Here is a 12,581-nt window from a genome sequence, read left to right on the forward strand (position 1 = left end):
ATGAACCGCCATTATTATCATTATAATTTATATTATAACAATATATTAATAAGAGAAAGTTAAAATTAATTTCAAATTTAAAATAATTTAACCTATAATATAAGTAACAAAAGGACCAATATATAGCTACTTCTGCCATGCAGCAGTAGTCGTGCAATAAAGTGCACTGCCCGCCAGCTCGCTGATAAATGCGCGTGCGGCAAACAATGCGAATTACACAACTACCACCGTTAAATCACTCGACACGTGTTTCACTCCTCCAAGGGGCATCCTCAGGAGTAATGTTACACCGATTAGTGCCAAACACAGAGTCTAACCAACAAACCCAAAGTCCACAAGTAGCTATAGGCTGGTCCTTTTCTTACTTAGGATGGACTTCCGCAAAATAACGCCTGAATCCATTAGAAACCTATAATATACTTACATACTTAACTAAATGTAAACAAGATTCAAATTTCAAAGTTGTAATTTTGAAGGTTATTAAACATGATTTTCAATTCAATCGTAGAACATTCACTGCTGGACATAGGCGAACTTCCACACACCAGGTGCACCTGACCTCGTCAAGATCGTCTACACCTGGTGCATGTAAGTTCAACTTTATATTTTCTAATACAAAATTAAAATTAAATATAAACGCAGATATTAGTGAAGTATAGCAAGAGGATAACCTGGTGATTTATCTCCACAGAGTACTAGAGATTAGAACGGAATATAGTCTGGTAGAGAATATAGTACGTTGTAATAAAACCGTGATATAGGAGCGTATATCAGTATTCCTACCACAAATCAATTAACACATATATATATAAACGAAAAACAGATGACCACGTGGTAAAAACTGCCTTAAGCCTCCCAGAATTCCCAAGAGGGAGAGGGCGTCCAAAAGCTACGTGGTGGTCTAATATCAGAAAGGAACTGGAAACCCTTCAACTTGATGCAGAGACAACCCAGGATAGAGTGGCCTGGCGCAAATTGATAAGGAGACCCGACCCCAAATAAAGGGAAAAGGGAAGGAAGAAGAAGAATATATATATATATATATATATATATATATATATATATATATATATATATATATATATATATATATGGTCGACAGTTCTCTAAAAGACTTGCCGCTGGGGCCTTGAGGTTCAGAAGGGCCACGGATTGGTGAGCTCAGTGTCAGACATCCAACCACAAGGTGATCAGACGACATTGTTAAGGTCGTTGGAAGATGGTAGATGCAGGCCGCTTTAAATAGGTCTTATTGCAAATATATGGAGGGGGTTCAGTAGTGGACAAAATGACAATAAAAACTATTTCAGTTCAACCAACGCTGCCGTTGTTACTGATCAGGATTTTAAGTTACAAACTTATTACTTTATAGGATAAGAGTTCGGAGAATTCGAACACAATGAAATTAATATCATCGACTTTAAGGGTTTTAATAAATGGCGTCTTTGAAATATTTATATACGTGTGCATGTCGCACAAGCGGGCGCTCGTCCTCAGCTGCCAGTAGCATGCGTCTAATCACACGCGGCCCACACGGTCAATTAGGCCGATGGGTCGCGTAATTGAGCGTGCGGTGCCCGGGCCCGGCTCACGTGGCGCCGGCAGCTCACAATTGGACCGGGGCTGACGAATTAACTGTGGGGCAACAAACCACATGTCGACGAAACTAAGGTCACGCCAAAAAAAAAGGGGAATGCCCTAACAACACACCAGGATTAATAGATCAAAGTGATTTCGTATTACTCTTACGCATTAAATATAGCCCATGGAAGAGTCCTCACCAATACCTCACTTTGCGTCGTAGTTGCGTTCAAAAAAAAAACGACGCAAATTGAATCACCGCAAAGTGAATTAAGATTTTCTATAGCAAACTACGAAAAGATCAAAAATAGGTTCCAGGGTTACGAAAATACTACTTTTTAAAGGAAAATTGAGCAAAGTAAACATTTAAAAAAGAAAAATAATATTACTCTGCCAATAAATAAATTGGAAAAATATTTAGCTTTTTTGTAACCAGAAACAACACGTAAAAATTTATATAAATTTATTATTCTCTTTTAAAAAAAAGCACAACACACTACGTAATTGAAACTAAATTCTAAAATTAGCAAAATAAAGTGAAAATAAAACGGTATTCAAAGAATGTTTTTTTAGTTTGAATGGGTATCCCCGAGTTTTCATAGCATGGCGCAATTAGAAACAAAAGTGTTGCAACCTTTTAGAAGAAAAAAATTAAAGATACGAACCCAAAACAACGCAACCTCGAAAATCTAACGACGCCCAGTAAAAATTAGTACTAATTAAGCAGCGACGCAACTTTGAAAAAAAAAAACGCAAAACGAAACGACGCAAAGAGAGGTATTGGTGCAATGACTGTCTGTCGCATTTGTTATAAAATATTTCCATTTGGTATTATAGTGTAAGAGCCAAACACGAATCTTTTACTAATATCTCTATTCTCCGGGAGCTTTTTGAAAAACCCGAGGTAGCAATCACTTGCTTATCCCTTAAATGCATAATGATGAAAAACTATATATATGTATATATATATATATATATATATATGTATATATATATATATATAGCTGATCCCGCAAACGTTGTTTTGCAAAAAAAAATTGATATTTTAATTTACAAATAAAAAATAAGAGTTGATCGTAGAGGGGTGAAAATTTATGGTTGTATGTATTCTTGTATGCTGTATCATAAAAAAATAAAAACAAAAAATTTCGTTAAAAAAATAAAAAAAAATTTTTAAGTGTGAACAACCTTTATCACTTCGGGGTATAGAAAATAGATAGTAGCCGATTCTCAGACCTACTGAATACGCATATTAAATTTGGTAAAAATCAGTCAGGCCGTTTCAGAGGAGTTCGAGTTCGAACACCGTGACACGAGAATTTTATATATTAGAAGATTAAAGTATAAATAAGTTATACATTTAAAGGTTATAGAAATATGTGTAAATTAATTGCTCAAAAAATGTTTTATCTGCGTATATTAGACAACTAAGAAGATTATTCTTAGAAATAAGTTTTGGGGTTCATTTAAATGTATAGAGCAATTCGAATACGTTACTTGTTGCCATGAGACGTTTATTTATTGATATTGACGCCATGAGAAGAATACTCGACATAGTCAAGGTTACGGGAAATCACTGGTCAAGGGCAGCGCTAGGCCGGTCGTGGTAGCCATCTACTCTTGACATGATGATCTTGAAGCTACGAGAGTTACAAACGTTGGGTGCGTTCAAAAGTCCAATCGATCTAAAAGTCCAAGAGAAACTTTATATTTCTTTTGTGGTCACTACTATATTCGTAATATAGTAGAGCAATTAATTACCAATTTATTATCACCTAAAATCCCTTACGGTGTAATAAAATATAGATTTTTTAAGTTTGATCGTATAGTTAACATTCTATTTTATAATTAAACATCGTCATACCTCTTGGTATGCAAGGGTTGATTGGTGAAAATATTTCGTATTTTTCCTTCGCCACTTTGAATCACGGAAGTATTAATTATTAAACGCTACTGGAGGTCACATATCTAAATATGCGTGCGAAGGTTTCTGGTTGTTATAGATCACGTTATAGTCAACGCAAAGGGGACAATGCGTAAGGCAAATTGTTTATTTTTAATTGGATTCCACTTCTGTTCAAGTGGGATTAATAGATTCCGCGGGTTCGACGGGAAAAGGCGCAAAGGACGCTTAACTTAAAAGCTCTTTTAAGCTGACGAAGCTCGAAGGCTTCCTAGGGAGTCTCGGCTCCGGCCAGTACATACTAGTTTCTCTGAATTAGGAGCTTACGCTGTTATACAATTGTTCCAACTGAAGACAAATTGTACGCGGAATATTATAGATAAGTCCAGAGGTGACCAACCTTTTTAATCGAAGAGTCAATTATAATTTTAAATTTGTTTGGCGGGCCGCACATAAAATAAAACTTATTAATAATAAAATGTAATATGTAAATTTAAAAAAATCGCGCTGACGCGTCGCGTTCGTATTGCATGTTTGAACAAGTCGCTGTGTGAACTCTTCACAAACTAATTTTGCTTCGGTTTTGTATATACTACAATTTTCTTATAATAAATTTTATAACAATATACTGATGGGAGAAAATCGATAAATAAATTCAATTTTCATAACGCTTGATGGGCCGAATAAACATGTTGTAAGTGCCGCAAGCGGCCCACGGGTCGTGTGTTTTTCACCCCTGGATTAGACTATTAAATATCACGGCCAGTAAAAAATATTTTATTTATATATTTTTTATATATGTAGACTAGTATGTAGTATTAAATATCACAGATTAGACGGACATAGGAACAGAAAACAGCAAACCTAACAACATTCCTAAATGCCCCGACACCGTAGACCGGCTATATTGATTTGATTAAAGAACTCAATAAAAATCGAAGCAGGGAAGATCACAAGGTAGAGTAAGGAAGACTTATTTATTAAACGTATAAACCTTAAGTACAAGGTGTTTGAGAAAGGCGTGCGAATTTCAGTTTTATTTATTTATAACTATCTTTCCACAGATGAAAAATTTTGAAACTACAAAACAGGACCTGTTTTCAAAAAGATGGGGCGACGTCATATACATAGAAAACTGATATCGCGACAAGATGGCATTTCGCGTCCTCTCCGAATCCCAGATCTCAGGCTACAGCCGCGTTAACGGTAATAAACCGATGATGATTTAAAAAAAAAATCACGGAGAAATCAGACATATCCCCAAGAGCGATATACCAACGAATATGCGATTTGAGGAGTGTGTACATTTTTATGGCTAACATCTGTGATATTTTTAAATAAAATTAAATTGTCATATGTTTCATACATGAAATAAAAGTTTTCATTGTTAACCTTTGTAGCTTTTTTCTCTAATAATTTAAATCCGCTCAATGTCATTTCCTATATTTGATTTTTAAATTAAATTTCGAAATATGTCAAAGTTATTCACGTTAACAGCACCTAACAGATAAGCTTGACACGGGTAATGTCTGTTCTGAAAACATACTTTCTTTTTGAAAACATACTTTCAATCACAGGAATTAATACTATGCAGTTACAATAGTATACTTAGCATAGTGCAGCATCCATCATAGGTGCTGATAAGTGATACGGGGTCACCGCGGGGTCGTCGCGACCTTGACCCCGCGCCCCGCTGCGGGAGAAGGTCGGGGGTCTTGAATAAATATTCAATGTTACCATGCCAAAGCTTAACAATACAGAACATTTTGATATATACACACTAAAAAAGAAAAGACAACCAAATCTAGTTTTAAATAATAATATAAACTTTATGCTGATCCAGATTTAAGAAATGACGTGATTTTTAAGATAAACAGGTGGTAAAATCTTTAATTTGTCAGAAAAAAACTTTAAAGAATTTACATCTATTTCCAATTATCTAAAGTGATGACTCTGAAATTTACTTATTCTATAACAATGATGATATACAGACTTTGTACTGCAAGAAGTCATCGATCACTACAAAGTCTGCACAGACAAACGGTAAACAACAATTAATTTTAATACGTAGTAATCAGTTTTTGATAAGAGCTTTTCCTTACTCTATAATCATTACGTTACTTATTATTTCTGAAACCTTTGATATTAAGGTAGGGGGGTACATAACATTAATTGACAGCAATTGAGAAATATATTCAACCCTTCAAAGCTTTTACATCTATAACGAATCATATTGACATACAACGAAACATACTGTATATTCAATGTAATTTGTTGATAATATTTTATATTATACGTGTAACAATTGATGTATCTAAATAAATAAAAATGATGTCTGGTGTGATGTGCGTGCCTATTAGGTTCAAGTTCTTGCGAATAGGAATAAATCACCTCGGTAAAAAAAAAAACTCCTCGGTCTGTTTCTAAAACAGCAACTCAAAGATGTCTAAGTAAGAAAAGGCATATTTAGCCACCTCCGCACATGCAGTGGTATGTTACACCGATTAGTGCCAAACACAGAGTGGCACTAATCGGTGTAACATAACTCCTGAAGATGCCCCGTGGAGGGGTGAAACACGTGTTGAGTAATTTGGCGGTGGCGGTTGTGTGATTCGCATTGTTTGCCGCATATGCATTTATCAGCGGGCTGGCGGGCGGTGCATTTTATTGCACGACTACCACTACATGTGCGGAGGTGGCTAAATATTGGTCCTTTTTTACTTAGGATGGACTTCCGCGAGGTAACGTCTGATTCCATTAAATATCAAAGATGTCTCTCGGGTTCGTTCCAAGAAATGCCTTGTTACAGTACATGGTGGAACTGGTCCGTTTCGCGAGGAATCCCAGGGTCTTTTCAATGTACTGAATTAAAAACTTAGTCTTCATCATATTATCAGATAGACGTCTCACTGCATGGGATAAGCTTCGCCTGAACCGCACGATAACCGGAATTGTTCTGCATGCATCCGGTGACTTCTCGTGGTCTTAACTATGTGGTCAGTTTACCTTGAAATGGTCGCAACCTGAGGACCTTTCAGCCCCAACGGTCATCGATTGCACTAGCGATGTGCCCCACCCACTGTCATTTCGAATAAGCAATTCTTCGCGCTATATCAGTGACCTTGGTTATTATGCCAATCTCGTAATTTCTAATTTCTTTCGATCATTCGATTCGAGCTTGCAATCTCCATACAACATAGTACTATTCATAGTACTATTCATTCATTACGACCAAATAAATCCTTATAAAAACTTTTTTCACGCAATTACAAAACGTTTTTTAATGAGACCGAATAAAACCACTTATCACCTTTTGCACTACGTCCTAATTATTTATTTACATTTAACAGTACACCAAATGTATATAAAAATACACCAAAAAAGGAAATGTATCAAAATAACATAGGTAATAACTATAAGAAAAAAACAATTTATATAGACGTACAACAGATGGCCTTATTGCTCGAGGCGATCTCTACTGGACAAACTTTGAATAGAGATGAGAGACTTAAAGGAGAGGGCAGTTTAGGGTGTACATAATATAAAAAATAACAATATTAAAATACTATATTTCAGAGTATTAAAACACTTGCACATATATACACAGAAGCATTCATACAATTTATATATAAATATATATATATATATATATATATATATATATATATATATATATATATATATATATAATATATAACTAAACTACTATAAATATAAATATGAATAAATAACCAACGCTAGACAATATCCTATTTTAGAGGCCAAGAAAGTGCTCTTTTACCATATTTTTAAAAACTGACAGCGATTTAGCGCGTCTTATTCCTTCTGTTAATTCATTCCATAGCCTGGAAGCGACAACAATGAAAGGTTTTGCCTATAACTTCGTCCTTGCATTGGGTAATCTGTATTACATAATTTCGCTTTAAGCTTTATGTATTACCGAACCATTTTGACGCGGCAGTATTTGACTAGTCAAAAAAAGAGGCAGACAGTTGTTCGATCTTTTAAGACATTGTTCCGATGTTAGATGAATATAGTAAAATTATCTTGTACTGTTTTATATTAAAAATCTGTTGTAATTGCCAAAACTTCGTTAGTAATGTTGAAAAAGCTGACATCACTCTTTATAAACACTACTGAAGCCATTTCTGCGACATTAATAATGTAATTTTTTAAAAAAATAAGTATAGTAATTGGTTTTTAAGCCGACAAAACATCAGACATCTCTAAGAATGTAAGGGTTGAAATAATACACATTAATTGTTTATACCAAGTGGCCTTTAGAAAGAAAAGGCAAATGTTATAGTAGATTTTCCTCGATCTAATTCGTGACAATTTGTAATAATGAAATAGATGAGGCAGATTTCATTAGTCGGTATTGACATGTTTCCAAGAAAATTCGACAATTGTCGAATCTGAATACGCAGAAATTGGAAAAGAACCCATTCGTCTCATTTTCCTCGTAAACAAACGTTTACGTATCAAATACTGAAATTTCTAGAGATATATTCAAAACAAGTTGTTTTCAGCAATAAGTTTTCTATCGTTTCTTCATCTTAGATTAGTTCAATTTAACAATTTTCAAATCATTATATGCTCAACGGTAAGGCAGTTTTCTAGCGGTCTTATTGAAAATCTATTGCGGAAGTCTAGATTCAGCTTTAGGCACTCTACGACCTGAAATGATTACGAGTCATTGTCAAATATTTTGTAATTTGATCCAGCTTTGCCTTCATAATGTACAACCAATACTTTGATATAGTATTAGTTTTATTATTCGAGGCGACTTTACTGAAATCGCGACAAGCTAGTTTTAACTATATATATATATATATATATATATATATATATATGTACACATAGAGGTGTTTACAGAGAAGACCTACCGATGGAATGATGTATAATACGCTTCAAGTACAGGCGAAGGTAGATCAAAAAGCCAATGAGAACAATGCTCTTTACAGACAAGGGGGATTACCCTTTCATAATGCGTTTGACATTTGCGTAACAAACGTATTCGTCGCACGGCGGATGCGATCAGCAGTCCGACCCCGACCCGCCATTGGGTTTTTCTTTAACGCTATCTAATATGTGCGATCGTAACGTTGGGAGAAAATCGTTTGTTATTTTAACCTTCACTAAAGGTCACAGCGCCATGTCACTACTATCAAAATATAGTTAGTCATTTTCCGAACGTTTTCTTCTAAGAAATATATTTCCGGCTTGATAATTACCCATCTAATAGATTCAGGCGTTACTTTGCGAAAGTCCATCCTAAGTATGACAGGGACTAATATATAGCTACTTCCGCTATGCAGCAGTAGTCGTGCAATGAAGTCCACCGCCCGCCAACCCGCTGATAAATGTGCGTGCGACAAACAAAGCGAAACAAAACTACCACCGTTAATCCACTCTACATGTGTTTCACCCCTCCGCGGGGCATCCTCAGGAGTAATGTTACACCGACCAGTGCCAAACACCGAGTCGTTTCGGTAATGATTTGATAATGATTTTTTTCAGCAGCTCATTGATATACAATTTAAAACATTTCTCAAAAGAAAGCGTGCACGGAAACAAATACATAAAAAGAAGAAAAATTGAATTAACTTATGAAACGTCTTGCTATAGCTTATTCTAGATTTAAATGCGATTTTTTATTAATTTGTTTTTCAATAGTAGATAAGAATATTTACTTCAAGGAAGTCGTTAGAAAGATACAGGGACCTCAATCTGATCCGAGTTTCTTAATTGAGCTCTCCAGACCCCCAACTCATGACGTCTACATCTCTAGCTATAACATTTTAAATGAATTATTGTAAATGAATAATTGTTAATTTAAATCGAATCCGTGGTGAAGAAAGCCATAGAAAAACCAAGGTCACTGATACAGCTCAAAGAATTGCTCGTCTAAGTTACAGTGAGTGAGGCACATTGCTCGTGCGAGCGACGTCTGTTGAGGACTTTAGTTCACTAGATGGACTGATGATATAGTCAAGATCGTGGGAAGTAGCTGTGCATGGTGATCTTTGGAAGAGGCGTATGCGTTACAATAGGCGTCTATCAGCTGACATGGTGATAATAATTTTAACGCTACGTGGGTTCTGAAAACATCCTGAGAAGTGATTACAAGGCGGTTTGTGTTTGTGGTAATTTTTACGATATCCTTAATACATTTATAGAGTAATTCATTCCGAATTTATTATTGCTTAAAAGCCGTTCACATTATGTTTTATCATATGTTATACGTCTTTGTATGTGAAAATATATCATATTTTTCCTATACCGCTTTGATTCAGGGAAGTGTTTAGTAAACTCTACTGGAAGTTACATATACAAATATGCGACCGAAGGCTTCTAGTTGTTACAATTCATATTGATCTACCATAAACGGGGCCTTCGTCGTCGCGGGAGTTTAGGGTGGGGGCCCTAAACTCCCACTAGCTTCGGCGACTCTAAGGCGGACAATGATTCGACGTGGTCTCGAACCATCGTGATAGCACCACGAGGGTTTTCGGGGGTAGCGTGAACCATACATGCATACCCCGGGACGGGCTATCTAAAATAGCACGGCGCGAAGGTAGACCGCGTTGCGATCCCTGACCGGGGGATACCGCGGTCCCATCATCGGGGTGGTTTTAGTGGGTAGAAGTCCCACATACCCCTGTCCTCCCCCCAGAGGCGGGTCATCTTGAACGTCCGGAAGATTTCCCCCCGAAACCAAAAAAAAAATCATATTGATATCGGTTGACATAATGATTATGAAGTCTTAATTCTCGTTAGGATCGTTTAAGGAATTGTATTGACTTTATATGGAATTGGGTTATGGCCTTGATTTCGGTATTCGTCCACGGGTGGAGCGTGCAAGGTACCGTCGGGGCTGGAGAGCCGGCCGTGACCTGGCCTCGTACGGCGCGATAAGGCCTCCGCCACACGGACGCTCGTTGTGAATATGAGGGCGTCTACGATCAGCAGGGACACGGGTGATATTTTTTTCTCTTAATGTACGCTTGTATCATATTACATCGAGGTAGGACGCAGAATAATTAACACATTAAAAATAATATTCCTTGCATATTTCACGTATTGATATGTAGTTTGTTAGCTGTATTAAAGCGTTTAAAGTCTTTTGTCGTTTCATCATAGACCTCTCCTAAAGATATCTATGAAAGGATATACAATAATCCACGCTTGGCAGACGGGTTGGCGATTGCAGTGTAGTATAATGGTACTCATAGAACGCTGCTGCCCATCTTTTGGAAACTTGACACTCGGTGCTTGAAGAAATATAGATCATATAAAGATTCTGTTAGATTTTTGATTAGAATATGATTGTCGACGCACACGAGATATAGGTGAAAAGACGCTTTGACATCTGTCTACCTTTCCCGTTCGGCTGTCCAAATACTTCTGGAGGTACCATATACTTACTAGCACACTTTAAAAAAGATTACACATGATACATATAAGATTACATAAATAATATCATTATGATTGCCCGAATCGATATCATTATTCAGTAACACTGAATAAATTATGTATGTTGTCAATGACCTTTGTATATACATATTACAATATACCTAATAGTTTAGCAGTCGGCTTCTGATTTGGCACGTTGAAAATAAATATTATATAAACTTAATAGGTTTTAATTTCTTTGTATAAAAACCAAGCTGTCAGAGTACAGTGCTACAAAGGCGACGTTTTATAAAATCGAAACCAGCTGATGTTTGCCCTACTTACTTTTCGGTTGAATGTGTGCCAAATCAAATGCTGATAAGTATAAAAACTTATTGTAAATTTCAGATATAATATTGTACGTTTTTGGAGAGTCCCTCATTCATAGACTATCAGATCGAACAATGATTGATAGAGAAGGATGAATACCACAGATAACATCAAAACGTTTGACGTTGTTGTTTTTGAATCTTTCGAACATTTACTATAGTTTGATAGGTTTTAGATGTAAAATTTTAAAAGTGGTGAATGTATAGCTCAATTGATGTCAATTAATGTATATAATCATAATGAAAGTAAGTAAATACGTGTTCAAAATTATGATTACTATACACCTATTCCCGATTTATACGGTAGATACGTTCCTGAGAAAAACGTGTAAATCGAAAATTAAAAATTTTTAAGTTAAAACCGTGTAAATCGAAAAGCTTGCAGAAAATGCATAATTTTCCTATTTAACAGTTGTGATTTTTTTTCAATATTTTAGGAGTACACAGAAATAAAAATAAAATGCATTGACAAGTTAAAATATTTAATATATTACGGAAACACTATTTTTCTTATTTATAATAATCTAAATTATGCACTCGTAATTTACGAATATGGAAAATTAAATCTTTCTGAAACTGTGAAACTTTCACTCGAATACAATTTCCCGTAGACAAAACTTTAATTTTATGCGAAGAAATACAGACACAGTGTGCGTGTGCAGCAAGTCAGCACACAAACTGGGGATTTTCCGTGAAATATGTACACAACACGTGACAGCATTTAGTAGAATGCGATAAAAACCAAAAATAAAACTTTTTTGGAAAACCGTGTAAAAGCGAAAACGTGTAAAACAAGTACAGTGTAAATCGGGGGATAGGTGTATATTTTTTTTGCTAGCTATCCTTACAGACTTACAGATTATATGACCTGTCGCATTTACAAGATAAATAAATTAATGTAACGTAGCTGTGATTAAAAATTAAGGTAAATTTATTAATAAAATGTAAATTATTTATTCTTCCAAATCAATTTCATCGCCTTCAAAGTAACTTCCGTCCGTCTGATAAAACGCACTTTTGCTAAAACTTATTCCATTGTTCAACAGTCGAAATAGTCTTTTTCTGCATGAAATAGTATAGCCGTATATAAGTATAATATATAAAAATAATAATATACATGTATAATATATAAAAACCGAATCGAAATGGATCATGTTAAAACAAACTGCGTCCTCGCATTAGCCTTTTGAGTTTGTTGAATAGCCAGAAGTAGCACGGAGCCAAATTAGGCGAATACTGTGGTTGCGCGCGATGTGAGTAAAGGTAGTGCTAGCGATCTAGGAAAAAAAATTACCTGCCTTCCTAATGGCCAG

The 12,581-nt window shown here is 35.5% G+C and overlaps 1 protein-coding gene across 1 annotated transcript in view; it reads right to left on the reverse strand.

The window, feature by feature from the left end:
- Positions 1–12,581, reverse strand: part of Sik3 (Salt-inducible kinase 3) — a 69,028-nt gene that overhangs the window by 29,627 nt on the left and 26,820 nt on the right. The window lies entirely within an intron of this gene.

This window comes from Battus philenor, unplaced genomic scaffold, assembly GCF_028537555.1.
Source record: "Battus philenor isolate CCGP_79_NKW_IND1 unplaced genomic scaffold, ilBatPhil1.0.hap1 SCAF_20, whole genome shotgun sequence".
Classification (NCBI taxonomy): domain Eukaryota; kingdom Metazoa; phylum Arthropoda; class Insecta; order Lepidoptera; family Papilionidae; genus Battus; species Battus philenor.